The 15,446-nt window shown below is 45.8% G+C and overlaps 1 long non-coding RNA gene across 1 annotated transcript in view; it reads right to left on the bottom strand.

The window, feature by feature from the left end:
* LOC126183582 (uncharacterized) overlaps positions 1-13,884 on the bottom strand; it is a 104,311-nt gene extending 90,427 nt beyond the window's left edge. Inside the window, exon 1 of the long non-coding RNA XR_007536773.1 lies at positions 13,816-13,884. This is a non-coding gene — a long non-coding RNA (uncharacterized LOC126183582). The remainder of the gene's footprint in view (positions 1-13,815) is intronic.
* Positions 13,885-15,446: the final 1,562 nt, after the last annotated feature.

Genomic DNA, 15,446 nt, shown 5'->3' with positions numbered 1-15,446 from the left:
ATCAGATAGATTAAAACTATCCCTTACACCAAGAAAATGGGAAGCTCATTCCCAAAAAATTTCAAAAATATATGTTCCCAGAATGAAATTTTAAGCCTGCAACGGAGTGTGCGCTGATATGACACTTTCATATCAGCGCACACTCCGCTGCAGGATGAAAATTTCAATCTGGAAACATCCCCCAGGCTGTGGGTAAGCCGTGTCTCCGTAGTATCCCTTCTTCCCGGAATGCTAGTCTCGCAGGTTTCGCAGGAGAGCTTCTGTGAAATTTGGAAAGTAGGAGACGAGGTACTGGCGGAAGTAAAGCTATGAGGACGACTCGTGGGTCGTACTTGGCTGGTTCAGTCGGTAGAGCACTTTCTCGTGAAAGGCAAAGGCCCCGATTTAGAGTCACATAGCTTTAACCTGCCAGGAAGTTACAAATATATATTATTCGGTGAAGTAGGTGTCAGAGAAAAGAGTGACAGGTGTATTACATGAATTTTGTGTCATGGATAAATGAAATTGCTAGTGATCTACCATGTTTGTGAAAGATGTTGACACTGAGTTAAATGTGATGGAGGAACTCCTTGGTTTGACCCCAGTGCATGGCATGACTGATGATATATTTTCTTGCTTAGAAATTAGAATGACAAACATGACCTTTGTTAGGAAAGACTTTCCTAGATCACAACAAAGCTCCAGCAATGACTGGTCACAAGCCCGGTGTCGTTGCTTTGGTGAGATAAAAGTTGGAAGAAGTTGATATTCCGCAGAAAATACTAGCAATACAGTGTGTTCTTCATCACATTTATCTTATAGCAAAATGTTTCAAAATAAATGGCGTCACGCATGTACTTGTATAGAACTCTTGGTTAGATCACACTACGGATAATAGGTAAGGGCGCAGTAGCAAACCGCGCCAATGACGTTAGAGTGAACCCGATCAGCGCTCAGTAGCCTGCAATTACCATAGAGTATTATGCTGTGATCGCGTTTGCGAGCGCGTTTACGGCATGTGTCCTCGGGGTCTTTTGCGGCGGCATGTCTGAATAAAATATTCTCGGTTTTCAAGCCGCGTCAATTTCGAACTGACGCTGCTTGGAAACGGAGAAGACTTTATTCGTTGCTTACGGTAGTTCGAATTTTTATTAGTGACTGGTGATTGAGTACAAAGTTATGTTGTAATTATCAGTGTACTGAGGGATTTTTAGAGTAAGAGTTTAAGTAAAAAATAATGGTCTCCTGCACGATCGCCAGTTGTACTAATCATAACAGACAAAAAAGTAAGTTAGGAATTAAAGAAGATAGGTTTCATATATTTCCTAAAAAAAAAGAAAAGAAATGAAAAAATAAGACGAAACGTAAATGGATAAACGCTTTTAAACGTGTAGATTCGTTTTCAGTTGAAAATGCTTGTGTCCGCTACATTTTACTGATTCGCGTTATGAAAGGGATTTGAAAAGTGAACTGTTGAATATTCCTTCGAAAGGCAAAGCTGCCGTAAAGAAACTGAACATATTTCACGGGTATATATATATTACTAACTAATGAAGCACTGTCTACTAGAGAAAAAGTAAGCCTTGACAACAAACACTGCTGTGAATGCGACAATGTGTGCTTTCGCCACCAGTCGAAATTATGGAAAGAGCAATAAAAGATTTAGGCAAAAGAATACAGCTTTATAGGATCGTCTGTATCGATGCAGAGCTGAGTTACTGAGATTAAAACATGTTCCAAAAGTGACGCTGGGCTCTTTTACTGACTGTCATAAACAAGTGGTTATGAAAGGATGATATACTAACCGGCCATCTGAAGATATTCTAAAGGCTGCGACTTTACGTTGCCTATCTTATGAAGTGTTATGTTTTGCCAGCGTCGTATTGAAATATTCTCTTCCTAATGAAGTCGCTATTAAGAGAAGTTTTTACTGATTTAAGCCTCAATGTTCTGAAAACTAAATCAAAATTGATAACAAAATTTGAAAAAGACTTAGTTCTTAGCTGTGATGAAATGAAAGTAAACGCTGATCTATGTTTTGACCAGGCTTAGGACATTATCAGAGGACCACACAACTTTGCTGAAGTTATGGCCATCAGAAGTTTGGTAGGAAATTGGATGCTATGCATTTACTATACCTTTGACAAAGCCGTTTCTAAAAACTTGTTGACTGAAACAATTCAAGTAATAGAAAATGTTCAATTTAAAGTGAGAGCAATTGTGCGTGATCTGGGACCATCAAACAGAAGAGCTATAGAGAATCTAAAAGTTACATTTGATAACTTAGGGATAGAAAATCCATCAAGGCAAAAAGGAAAGTAAGGGTTTTTGTGGCCCGCCTTATGCCTTAAAATTCTTACGGAATCATATGCTTTACTATGGTTATCGATTAAACCTGGAAGTTTGCTCACAAAATAACCGTTCATTAAGGTAGCTGAACTTCAAAACACTGGCGTAGATTTACATTATACCCATACAGTAACTACGAAGCATTTGTTTATTGCTGCTATGGAAAGGCAAAACGTAAGGAAACCAGATGAGTTGCTTTCTATCACTGTAGCGCATGCCATTTATCACAACACTCCTGAGTTCGGTTGTAAAAGTCATAAAAAATGGATTTGATGTACTGAACTCCAGAACCCCTGTTGATGAATACAAATTAAAAAGCGCAAATGGAAATTTTTACCCTAACAGAATAACGTGTCAGACTGTACGATCTCATTGTCACAATGAGAGAAATAAGCTAACAGGAACCAAACCCACGTCTGACAGAGTATCTATCCGAAGCAGCTGATCTAACTCCATAATGACCCTTCTGACAGAACTGTTCACTTGGGGCCGATCATACTGCATGAAAACAGGAACCAAGCCAACATTTGTAGTGTTCGTTGTAGAGGCTATTTTATCCAAGTCACATTCAATATTGTCGCCCTAATCCCTAACAATACTGTTTACCGCTCCACACACTATCACAACATGATCCTGCTTTGTGAAACCCTAACTCAATGATCCTACATCCTCTATCACTTGGCTGAGAGAGGCACTGAGCTTAAAAATACTTGTGACCTAGTACCTGTCACTTAATTTTTCCTGCAAGATTTGGTCCACATCTCTTTCATGGCTACTACCTAACAACAGATCTTTCCTCCTACTTTCTACTTTTTTTAAACAGTTGGTTTCCTGGTGAAAGTCTGTTGAGTATTAACTAAACTTGCATCTGCTTGAGCCTCCTCATTAGCTGCGGCAGCAAGGCAAATCTATTGTTTATGCCAATGATGAAACTGTCAGATACTGTTTTCTTTCTGTGGCCCTGTTCTTTGCTACCAATTCCCACCTATTTCCACCTTTATCTCCCCTTAACCTCTTCAGTTCCTCCCTAGCACTATCCATTTCAGCCTTACGGGCTCTAATGTCCCCTTCCTCTTCAGCTATTTTCCTTTTCCATAAACATACTTTGTAGTACAATATAAGACACCCAATTACTTCGCCAGTTCCCATGCCACTGCATTCCTACCAATGTAACCATCTGTTACAACAGGTGCATAGAACCCTAGAACTAAATTTCCTGTGGCAGATCAAACACTTCTCTTTCATGGTGTTTACAAAAATTATCTAGTCATTAAAGATATGTGGAACACGAATATACTTGTATAGTATTAATATAGTAACGTAATTCACTTAAAACAACGTTAAAACTCAAAACCTGTATACCCAAAAAATTAGGCCAAACATCGCGTATGAGCAATATGGAATTTAAGCGTTTTGAAAAGAAATAAAAAGTAGAACTTAAAACCTTTAATTCCCCGAGTAGATACTGGACTACTAATTACATGTGTAACGAAAACAACCTAAATGCTTGGCTTAATACTTACGCAAATGACTTAAATTTCTATGAAAACTTTCGTCTAAAGTACGTGGAAACCTGCCGTTAGTATTTCTTTTCGATAAATAAGTTGAAACAAGCGAAAAATTCAATAGATAAAATGAAGCAGACTCTACTTAACTTCCTTACGGTGTAATAATAACTTAATTGACAGTTATTTCAGAATTAACTACTTATCTCCACGATTTCAATATTCTAGCATGTGCAGACTGCGCCAGGGCTTCCTACAGAATGTCGCAAACCTGTTGCTACTATTGGTACGTGGGAATTCACAAGACATGACCTGCATCTAAGTGAGAAAGGAAAGGGTAAATTGGCAGGGATGATAGCAAAATACTTAAGGGGGAGGGGGGACACTGAAACTAATGGGAGTACCTCTTTCTTTTAGGCTAAGATCAGTGTCCAGTGATTCAACACTGAATGAAATTAAGCTTAATGAGAACCTCAGACAGGCAGGTATCAGAAGTTTTAAATTATCACAGGATTCTCATAAAAGTACAGTGAAAAATAATGTTAGCGTATTGCATCAGAATATCAGGGGATTAAAAAACAAGGTAGATGAGCTTCTTGTTTGTTTAGAAGATTTAAAAACTGAAGGTGGAATAAATGTACTATGGCTGTCTGGACATCATATAATCACAGATATGGAAAAGGCTCCAGTGCGAGATTAAAGACGATGGGCGACAGTGGACAGTCCTGCTTGACCCCTGCCTGAATCTCTATCTCCTCCGTTAGCCCGTCAGATGTACGGACGCGGGTGGAGCAATCATTGTAGATATGGACAATTAGCTGATGCAATTGCTCTGGTAGTCCCATCCTGCTCAGTACTCCGGGGAGGTGAGCGTGAGGCACTGAGCCGAAAGCATTCGCCAGATCAAGCCAAGCAAAGCATGCTTGGCCTCCCCTGCGCCTTGCATCATCAATTGTCGTCTGCCCAATGATGTTGTGCTCATAGCAGCCCTCGAAAGTGCGGAAACCCTTCTGTTCTGGGGAGATCAGGCTCAGACGCTCTGCCCAGATTGCAGCAAAGAACTTAGAGATGGTGGAGATCAGTGCTAAAGGCCGCCAGTTCGTCACGTCCGAGACGTCCCCTTTCTTGTGGATGAGGACGGTAGTGGATACTTTCCACTCCACTGGAGTCTTACGCTCATTCCAACAGCGCGAGAAGATCTTAGCTAGCACATGGCAGCCAGGATCCTCACGTCGCAAGTCCGAGTAGGTGACTCCGTCTGCCCCAGGAGCAGTAGTGCTCGCCTTCTGGAGCCGCTGTTGCACCTCTGTGGCGGTTATCGGCGGCAGGAACTCCTCGCTGACATCAGGAGGCGTGGTGGCGGCAAAATCCGGGACAGCGGCTGGTGCATCCGAAACAGAGAAATCAGTCTTAGTGTAGGTTTTTCTAAAGTGCTCCGCGAGCACGTTGCCATCGATTTGGCAGTACGGCGACGTCTCGCCAAGGACGCGCTGCATCGCCTTGCGCCGGTCCGCGCGGTACAGTTTCTGAATTTCAGACGCTGCATTCGCATCGTACCGACGCTTTTTTTGACGCTACTCATTACGCTTTTTTTTTTAAATGTCATTTTGTTCGGTTTCGTTCGTTGCATCTGCTCGGGGCGGACGTCGTAAGACATCCGTTTAGGTTCGTTGTTGATCGATTAACTCAGTTTTTTTATTACAGAGGGCAGCTAACCCTCTGACCGAACACGCTGAGCTACCGTGCCGGCAGAACGCTCGGCGGTTGCCGCACGCCGTGCGCCACGTCCACCGCGCCACCTACCGTGGCCGCGTGCATGAGCAGGGCGAGGGGGATGGCAGCAGCGCCGGCGCGGCTCTGGCCGCGGTGTGCTGCTGCTGGTTGCCCGTCCTGTAGACTTCCGGCTGCCTGGCGTTGCGGCTTCGTCTCGGCGATCTCGAAGATGAAGTCCTCGAGGATCCCGGCGAATGCGTCCCATGGCTGGTCGTGGACGCTGTCCGGGGCCTCCAGCCAGCGCCGCTGCCTCTCCGTTAGCCGAGCGTCGGCCAGAGGAGGGGAGGGCGGAGCTACCTCGGTCGAGCTCTGTTGGGAGGGTACAGAAGGGTCTGTCGGGTTCGGTGGACGGGCGTTCTGCGTCGGAAGGTCGGGACTGGGACTGGGACGGGGTCGGTTAGCACGACGTCGCCATCTCCTGTTGTTGCTGCCGGGTCTCGGAGATGCAACTGCAGTAGTGGTGGCAAAAAATAACGTAACTGATAGAAATAACCGGTTACTGAGAATTAACGGTTACTGCGATAACCGTTCCTCTGATACAGGCAGTTATTTCAATAACTGTCTAATGTCAACAGTGCCTCGCGCCATCTGTTGACCGAAGATCGTACTACGCTTTCCCGTCAACTCATCGGAGATCTGACTAGGAACTAGGGAGAGGGTAGACCATTTGGAAGGCGTTCTATAGGCCATGGGAATAACTGTGAGACTGCGCGCCATCTGTTGATAAGAACTGTGTACTATATAGTGCGTCTTCGTTACTTTTAGCACAAACAATTAAATAAAATTAATGTCTGAGCGGTGGCTGATAGGAGCTGCAGTACAGGCATTAACAAGTACGGTCGTTCCCTTAAGCCACCGCCTCATATGTCAATTTAGCTTGGACGGGTAGTATAAAGAGAGGTACCATAAGGAATTCGAGCGACTATGGAAATAACTGTCACAGATCGGTATTTTCCTCTGGCAGTTATTGTTATTGGCTCACAGTTCTCGCTCTCTCGCAGTTATCGGGCTACCATTACAGGTAACCTGGAAGTTGGTAACGAAATAACTGTGTGGTTGTGTTCCTGACACAGACTCCAGTCTTAGTCCCCGGTGATATTTCAGAGACGATAGTTACTGGAGCGAACAAATATTTACGTACTTCTTCGGAAACAGCCGCTGGCCATCGCGAATGACAAATAACGTGTCAGGAAGAATAACATAATACAGTTGAATATAATAATTATTATCCACACATAGAGGAGTTCGCGATGCCGACGAGCGAGAACGATGCGCGCGCGGCCGGGGCAGCCGCCTTGGACGCGCCGGAGTCGGCCGCTGGTCGGTCGGTTGGGCCTGGCCCGCCGGACGCCCCAGCGGCCGCTCCACACAGGACGGATCCCAGGTTGACGACCCAGGCTACGGCACCGGTTCATGACAGGATAGAACGACGATCGACAGGCGCTATTCGACCGCAGAAGACTACACACCGCACGACGAAACCGCATTCGGACGTCGGCCATACATCACATCACGACGGACGCAGCAATGAAGACGACCGCCAGGACTACGCCAGAAGACTCGAAATATGTCGGGAGGAGGACAAAGAAACGCTGAAGCACATAAAACGCCTTATCCGCTATTCACGGGAAACGCAAGAGCAGGATAACAACACCTGTCTGGCATCTCCATCTGTGGACTCAGATGTCGAATCACAGCACTCCCACCAAACGGGCGACGACGCGGAGATGGCAGCGGCCTTTCCAGCAGAAAACGACAACGACTCCCCACACGCAGAGGGGGACTTTACGCTCGTATACAACAAATGGCGCAGAAGCAACGCATTAGCCAAGGACTTAGCCAACCCAGCTAAGAGACGAACGGAGACCATCCCCACAACGAACCGATTCGCCCCACTGACACCTCAAGCTGCGCCTCCATCAACCACCAACAAGCTGCAGGCACAAACTTCTAATGCCGCAGAAGCCGTGGACAGAGACAAGAATGTGCTTCGCAAAGTGCCCCCAGTCACAATTTATTACACAAAGGATTACGTTCACCTCAATGAAACGCTCAACCTACTTCTAGAGGGAACCCTTAAAGCTACTTACCAAAAGGACCGCATCAAATACCACTTTGAGTCCTTCGAAGACCAAAGGCGTGCAATAAAATTCTTCACGAACCACAGTTTCTCCTATTTTACGCATCAAGCACCAGACGACAGGGAACTGAAAGTAGTTGTCAAACGCCTTCCGGCGGAAGTTACCGAAGAACAACTTTACTATGCCCTCAAGGAAAAAGGCTTCAACGTGCTACAAGTCTACCAATTTAAGGAACGCGACGTGAAGACGAAACAATTGATACCGCAACCTGTGTACCGAGTCACCCTCCCATCCCAAAAAGACAGTGACAAGATATATGATTTCAAATACCTGCTCTACACACGAGTGATAATAGAAACCTATAATAGTAAAGAAGGACCAGTCCAGTGCCGACATTGCCAACGTTTCGAGCATACAGCGAACTACTGCAGCATGCCAGCACGCTGCGTCCGCTGCGGTGGATCCCATGAATCATCGAATTGTACCCATCCTAGGACGGCGCCCCCAAAGTGCGCCATTTGTGAACAAGAACATCCAGCGACCTTCCGTGGCTGCCCAAAATTTCAAGAACTCCTACGGAAATATACTAGAAGGACACCAAAGAAGTCGACCCCACAACGGCCTATAATTGCTAAGAACTCGGCCATGGCACCGATTCCGGCCACCCAACAAAAAGCGGCACCTCTCCTGTGGAAACAATCGCCTCTCGACCACAACCGGCACCCAGAGTGACTCTCCGACAGATAAGACAACACCGCTCGTACTCCGAAGCAATACGTGCCCATCCACCGACGCCAACACTAGCGGAGACACCATCTGCCTGGTCGACCACTTTTACACCAGCGTTAACAGATATTCTTCAACAACTCACCGCCCTCCAGCAGAAGCTGACGTCTATCCTCTCGCTTGTCGAAAGCGTACTGACAGCTTTTCAAACACCCTAAATGGATAGACGGCATCACACGAGGCATCTTAACTTCTGCATTTGGAATGCCAACGGCCTGAAACTGAAGAAAATAGAATTCACGGACTTCTTACATCGCCACAAGATAGGCGTAGCATTTGTCTCCGAAACACATCTCCGCGAGTCAACCTACCTCCGCTTGAGGAACATGCACATCTACCGGACGGACAGACGGGACCAACGGGGTGGAGGGACCGCAGTTCTGATCAAAAGATGTATTCGTCACCACCAAGAACGTTTACCCCCACTCCAGACTTTAGAGGCCACTGCAGTAACAATCCACACGACGCTCGGAAACATTACCTGTATTGCGGCTTACCTTAGCCCAAAGAAGCCTCTCCACCCAGAAGATCTTTACTCCGTTACAGAGGGTTACGACAAGATCCTCCTTGGAGGGGATCTTAATAGTAAACATGTTGCCTGGAATTCCCGTAAGACTAACCAAAAAGGACATATGTTGTTTGCACTGGCTGAGAATTTACATATTTCCGTCCATGGACCACTGGAACCGACGAGGATACCTTACGTCCAGACACAAGTCCCTGATGTTCTAGACATCGCCATAATCAAGAACATCAACCCGAATCTCCATCTGCGGACGCATGATGATCTTTCTTCGGACCACAGACCGGTGTTAGGACTCATAGAGAGGGCTACTTTGCAACTCCCACTGCCGACGACAAGAACTTACGACTGGCAGCAGTTCCAAGCGTACCTCAACAACAATGTGCGACCAACGCAGGTTGTTACTACCAGAGAAGCGATTGATGTGGCAGTCACAGTACTCACAAAGAAGATTAACAATGCGAAACAACGAGCACTCACGGAGCACCTGCAACCAGAAGTCAATTATGACGAGTTTCCACCACCACTGCAGGAACTTAAGGCAAGGCGCAATCGATTTCGGAAACGATGGGTCCGCTACCGCCATCCGGACGATAGACGGGAGACTCACAGGCTAACCCGCGAACTCCGGCGGAAGGTTCAGGACTGGAAGCAACACACGTGGGAACTCAAAATGGACAACTTTCTATTACGCACCAAAGATGAATGGCGAATAGTTAAAAGTCTCAGACAACAACAGCCCCCCAAAAGGGCAATTCGAGGACCCCATGGCCTCTTGTACGACTCACTTGCGCAGGCGGAGCTGTATGCGGATACATACCAACAACACATGACTACGCCCCCCACGGAGGATGGAGATGATGCACTCCACCGTGCAGAGGAGGACACAGCGGCGGAATGGGAAGCTATTCGGGACGCCCCGACTACCGCTATGCCCCGGCTGACAACGCCGGAGGAAATTCGGAGGATTATCAAGTATAGCAAACACACCTCACCTGGAGCAGATAGAATCAGCAATACGGAATTGAAACACCTCCCGAGAAAGCCTGTTGTGCTTCTCACCCTGATAGTGATCAGCTGCCCCAGGACTGGATACTTCCCAGAGGCATGGAAGATTGCCAGAATAGTGCCAATACCAAAACCGGGCAAGGATATCTCACACCCTGACAGCTACAGACCCATAAGTTTACTGCCGACGCTGGGAAAGGTACTGGAACGTGTCCTACTGAAACGCATGCTGGACATCCTTGTGGCACACAACATCATCCGGATGGAGCAGTTTGGCTTCCAGGCAAAGCTATCGGCTGAGTTACAACTACTGCGCATCACGGAATCTATCCAAGACAATTTCAACAAGAAACGACATACTATTGGAGTCTTTCTCGATATAGAGAAGGCTTACGATAAAGTATGGCGACGCAACTTGATCGTCAAGCTCCGACGTACCACTCCCCTACCAGACTGCTATTTAAAACTTCTCGACAATTTTCTTCAGGATCACAGATTATATGTTCGCATTGATGACAAGAATTCAACAACACGGCCTGTCCTTGAAGGACTTCCACAAGAATCGGTCATCTCTCCACCGTTGTTTAATTTATATATTAACGACCTCCCGACGGTGCCACATGTTACTGCCAGTTTCTATGCCGACGACACAGCGCTCCTGACTGCAGGCACCAGAATGGACCACCTCGTCACACGGATGCAGCGCCAACTAGATTTAGTGGACCACTGGACCCACAGGAACAAAATAACGGTCAACGCAGAGAAAACCATAGTTATTGTCTTCACACGTCGGAGACCCATCGTCAATGAACGCCTACGGATATCAGACCAGCCACTCCCCTGGGCAACAACTGTAAAATACCTGGGAGTGCATCTGGACGCCAAACTGTTGTATAGTCATCACATTATGGAGAAGAAGACGTCTGGCCTCAAAATGCTGGGAGCTCTCCTCCCATTTCTGAAGAGCTCATACCTCAGCCAACACACGAAACTCCAGTTGTACCATGCCACAGTCGAACCATCTATTTAGTATGGATCGACCTCTTGGGGTACTACGTGTGCCACTGACTACAAGAAGCTACTGGTTGTCCAAAGCAGATGCCTACGATGGATCACAGGAGCCCAATGGTGGATCCGAAATCATGACATTCATCGAGCCTTAAGCGAATCTTACCTCTCAGACAAGGTCAAGGAGAATGCATGAACCTTATTTCGAAAGTTGGACATGATACGTGACAATACACCACAACTCACCACAGTAGGTACGGTAGAACCCTTACGCAACCACAAATATAAAGTACCTAAGGCGATAGTATTTGAGCCTCCGTAAATGATATCCCTACGTACTTCTCCATAATTTAAGGACATATCGTCCTATAGCACTTCTCCACACATGTTTTCAAATACACACCAAAAGCAGCGACTTAAAGGACCCTTCTGTGTGCCCAAACTAAAGCTGAAAGAAGAATAAATATATAAAGAGAAAATTTTTACCCCTTCCATTCCCTACAGAAGTAAAAATCAACGAAGTTGATCAGACTTCAGCACCACAACATATTAAAAAAAAAATTATTATCCTCATCATTTGTCAGGAGATTGTCAAAATATGTGAATATATTACAGTAACTGCTAATATTTACAGAAGTGATACACTGTCAGAATGAAACACAGTTACGCACTTTTAATAAATTTATCATACACAGAATACCCGATCTTGACTGTTGCAACCAAGTGCTGTCAAAACTGAAATATAGCAGAATTTTTACCTAAGCTGGTCTATTAATCTCTGTTAAGATATTCATCTACAGAGTAGAAGGAGGGGTCAGTGGAAGCGTCCGATTCCACCCGTCTGCTTCGACGTAAAAACGTGTTGTGGTGTGTGAATGTCATTACGGCACGGTGTTTATGAGTTGGTTTTTGTGTGTGTGGGTGGGGGGCGGGGGGCTGGCCGATCTAGTTGGCAGTGCCGGAATTTGCTGGTGGTAATTAATTTTTTTTTCTAGCTGTGATGTTTTGTGTATTTATGGAGTTTGAATGTGATTTAATTTACGTAGGGATGATTGATTTGTGGACTTTTGGGATTGTGGATTTATTTTTCGCAGTTGTAGGTGTTGGTTTTTTGGCATCAGTAGCTGTGGTGGACCTATATAGGTCACCGGAAATGACCGATTCCCATTTTCATAGTTGTACGTGTTGATGTTTTGCTATCGTCATCTGGGGTTTACCTATGTAGGTCAAGGGAAATGTCCGATTCCAATTTTCGTGCTTTTAGTTGTGGGTATTGGTGTTTTGGTATGGTCACCTATGGTTGACCTATAGTGTTCAAGGGAAGTGTCTGATTCCTGCAGATTTTTGTTGGTGTAGCAGAATGCTGTATTTTTTTTCTTTTTGTTCTTCATTTTGTGTTTTGGGATCATGGTGTGTTTTTTTTACTAGCTTGTCCTCATCCTAAAACCCCCAACTTCCCGCAGTTGTCCCGTTGGTTTGATTGTATTTTTGGTGGTTGATGTTATTGTATTATTTATATGTATCTTCGTGTTTGTTGCCATGTGTGTGTGTGTGTGTGTGTGTGTGTGTGTGTGTGTGTAGTGATGTCATGGACACACTTAAAATAGCCATTTCCGGCATATTGATGACGGGTGGAATCAGACACTTCTGTATCAAAAAGTCTTTCAAACACACTGTAAACCGTGCTTTATCTGAGACCAAGTTTTTAATGGTTGCTGACTCTGGCAGTTTATTGAAAATGCATCTTCGTGAATATTCGACCCCTTTTGGACCAAGGTAAGTGATTTTAGGTCTTTATGTAGATTTCTGTTCCTATTTCTAGTATTGATATTATGTATTGAGCTATTGGTTGGAAATACTTGCAACAAATTTCACTAAGGAATAAATATACTAGGAAGCAGTGGTTAGAATACAAAGTTCCTTGAACAGGTTCCTACATGATGTTCTTGAACTTATACCACAAACGATTTTTATTACACGCTTTTACAAGCAAATAACTTTTGCTATGGTTGATGAGTTACCACAGAATATGCTGCATTATGAAATAATAGAGTGAAAAAATGTGGTATGCCCATTCCAACTGAATTTATTATCGAGTTGTAGTCCCAGAAATGTAAAACTGTCAACCTTTTCGATCTGCATGTCTTCATATGTTATAAACGTGCTGTAGCTGGAGAAATCGAGCAGTTTCCAAATCTCACATAAAACTTGGATTAGCGTACTCACACTTTCCCCAATAGGACTATCTTTTACAGCACAGAAGTAAACGAATCTGTCACATTACGTAGATTTTTTGTTGTATTACAAGGCTGTACACTTTATTCTATTATGTGAGCAGCACAAGAAATTAAGCTTCGAATTTAACCTACAGTACTAAGTTTACATATTACTTCATACTTAAAAACGCACGTTGTTAACATTTTACTTAAACAGTGCTGTGGCGAAGTTCTGCGTACTTTCTGATGCAGCTGCGAAGATAATATTTCTAATAGCGACCGATAACCTACAAACATATAATATGAAACACTAATAATCGTTCTAACAACAACTAAAATGTACCCGGAGTTAATAAGCTAACCTTATGACACGATTCATACGACATTCCTGCCATTTCACACTACTCGCAGTTATACTGATAACTAAACTGATGGATTCCAACTATGTCGTTATTTAACTCTCGGAGTATTCGGTATTCGCTAGCGAAAAATAACTTGGCAGTTATTAATAACCGTTAACAATAACGGTTATCAGAGAATAACTGGAACTGAGATAACGGTTACTCCAGAATAACCGTTTGGCCCACCTCTAAACTGCAGTCCCTCCGTTCATGTCGCGCCGCTCCGTCGTCTGCGTCGGTGGTGGTGCCGTGCTGCCATCTGGCGTGGGTCGCGCAGTTCTGCTTTCAGTCGCCGCGTTGCTGACAGGTGGCGCAGCGGTAGCCGGCGCAGCTCGCGCCGGCCCCGCGACCTCAGGTGTAGCGACTGTATATATTAATATACAGTCGCGACACTCTCGCTCCCTACGGTCCCCACCAACAACAGGCCCATCAGCCTCCTAAATACTATGGCGAAGGTCCTTGAATCTGTGATCCTTCACCGACTTTCTCAACCTCTTGCGGCAGCTGGGACGATCCGTCCTGAACAGTTTGGATTCACTTCGCACCTCTCTGCCGAACTTCAGGTCCTACGGATCACTGAACACATCAGCAAAGGCTTCAACACTGCCAAGTCGACAGCTGCCGTTTTTCTGGACTTGCAAAACGCCTACAACAAGATCTGGCAAGACTACCTCGTACACAAGATGCTGACACAGACCCCTATACCGGATATTTATGTCAAGATCGTGAACGACTCCCTCCGTGGTAGGACTTTCCTAGTGGCTCAACAGGGAATGCGTTCTGGCATTCGCCAATTGTCGGCAGGCACTCCACAAGGATCGGTGCTATCTCCCATCCTTTTTAATATCTATATAAATGATATGCCGGTCATCCCCGAGTGCCACATTGCACAATATGCTGACGACACAGCACTTATACACGACTGGCCGCATTACTGACGCCGTCGTCGCCCGCCTCCAGCGACAGGTGTACGCCACCAACACCTGGTGCCGGACAAACAAAATAGAACTCAATGCCGCCAAAACTACGGCAGTCTACTTCACGAAACGGCGCCCAGTCCTCCGCCGCAATATTTCGATTGCAGGTGTGCAGGTGCCCTGGTCCCCGACAACCACCTATCTTGGGGTCCAGATGGACCACAAGTTGCTCTTCCACTGTCATGCGGAGTATGTCACCAACAAGGGGCAAAAGTTAACCAGGGCTTTGTACCCACTCTTCCGAAATAGGGAACTTAACCTGCATACCAAGCTCCGCATTTACCGAACAGTTATCCTGCCTGCCCTCACGTATGGATCTGCTGCATGGGCCACGATTAGTGTCACTAGGATGCGGACGTTGCAGCGCCTGCAGAACAAGGTGCTCAGGTGGAGCCTGCACGCCCCGCCACTCACGAGAATTGTCACTCTCCACGAGGAAGCGGATATCGTCCTCATCAAGACGACCATACGCAACAACGCGCGGCGGCTCTATGAGAAAGTGGATGCCTTGTGGGACACTGTCCATGGGTTACGCCACGTTGGGACCACACTTCCACGCCGCTGGCATCGACATCCGGTTCCCCTAACCATCCTAGAGGAATCGGATTCCGACCATGGCTAACGATAGGTCTGGCACGCCCACCACGGACGCATCATTTGGCGGGACTAGCCCCCATTCTACGTCCAATACTTTCCAATCATACCTGCCCACGTTAGGCTAAATTTTTCTGCCTGACTCATGTAGTACTGTCACCGTCAGAGGGTGGTACGGGACTACAAGTCCCACCGCCACACCTCCAAAGTGAGTTGCAGTGACGCAGTCACTGCCCTGTGGATAAA

Source organism: Schistocerca cancellata, chromosome 4, assembly GCF_023864275.1.
Source record: "Schistocerca cancellata isolate TAMUIC-IGC-003103 chromosome 4, iqSchCanc2.1, whole genome shotgun sequence".
Taxonomy (NCBI): Eukaryota; Metazoa; Arthropoda; class Insecta; order Orthoptera; family Acrididae; genus Schistocerca; species Schistocerca cancellata.
This window is presented reverse-complemented; position numbering and strand designations above follow the sequence as displayed.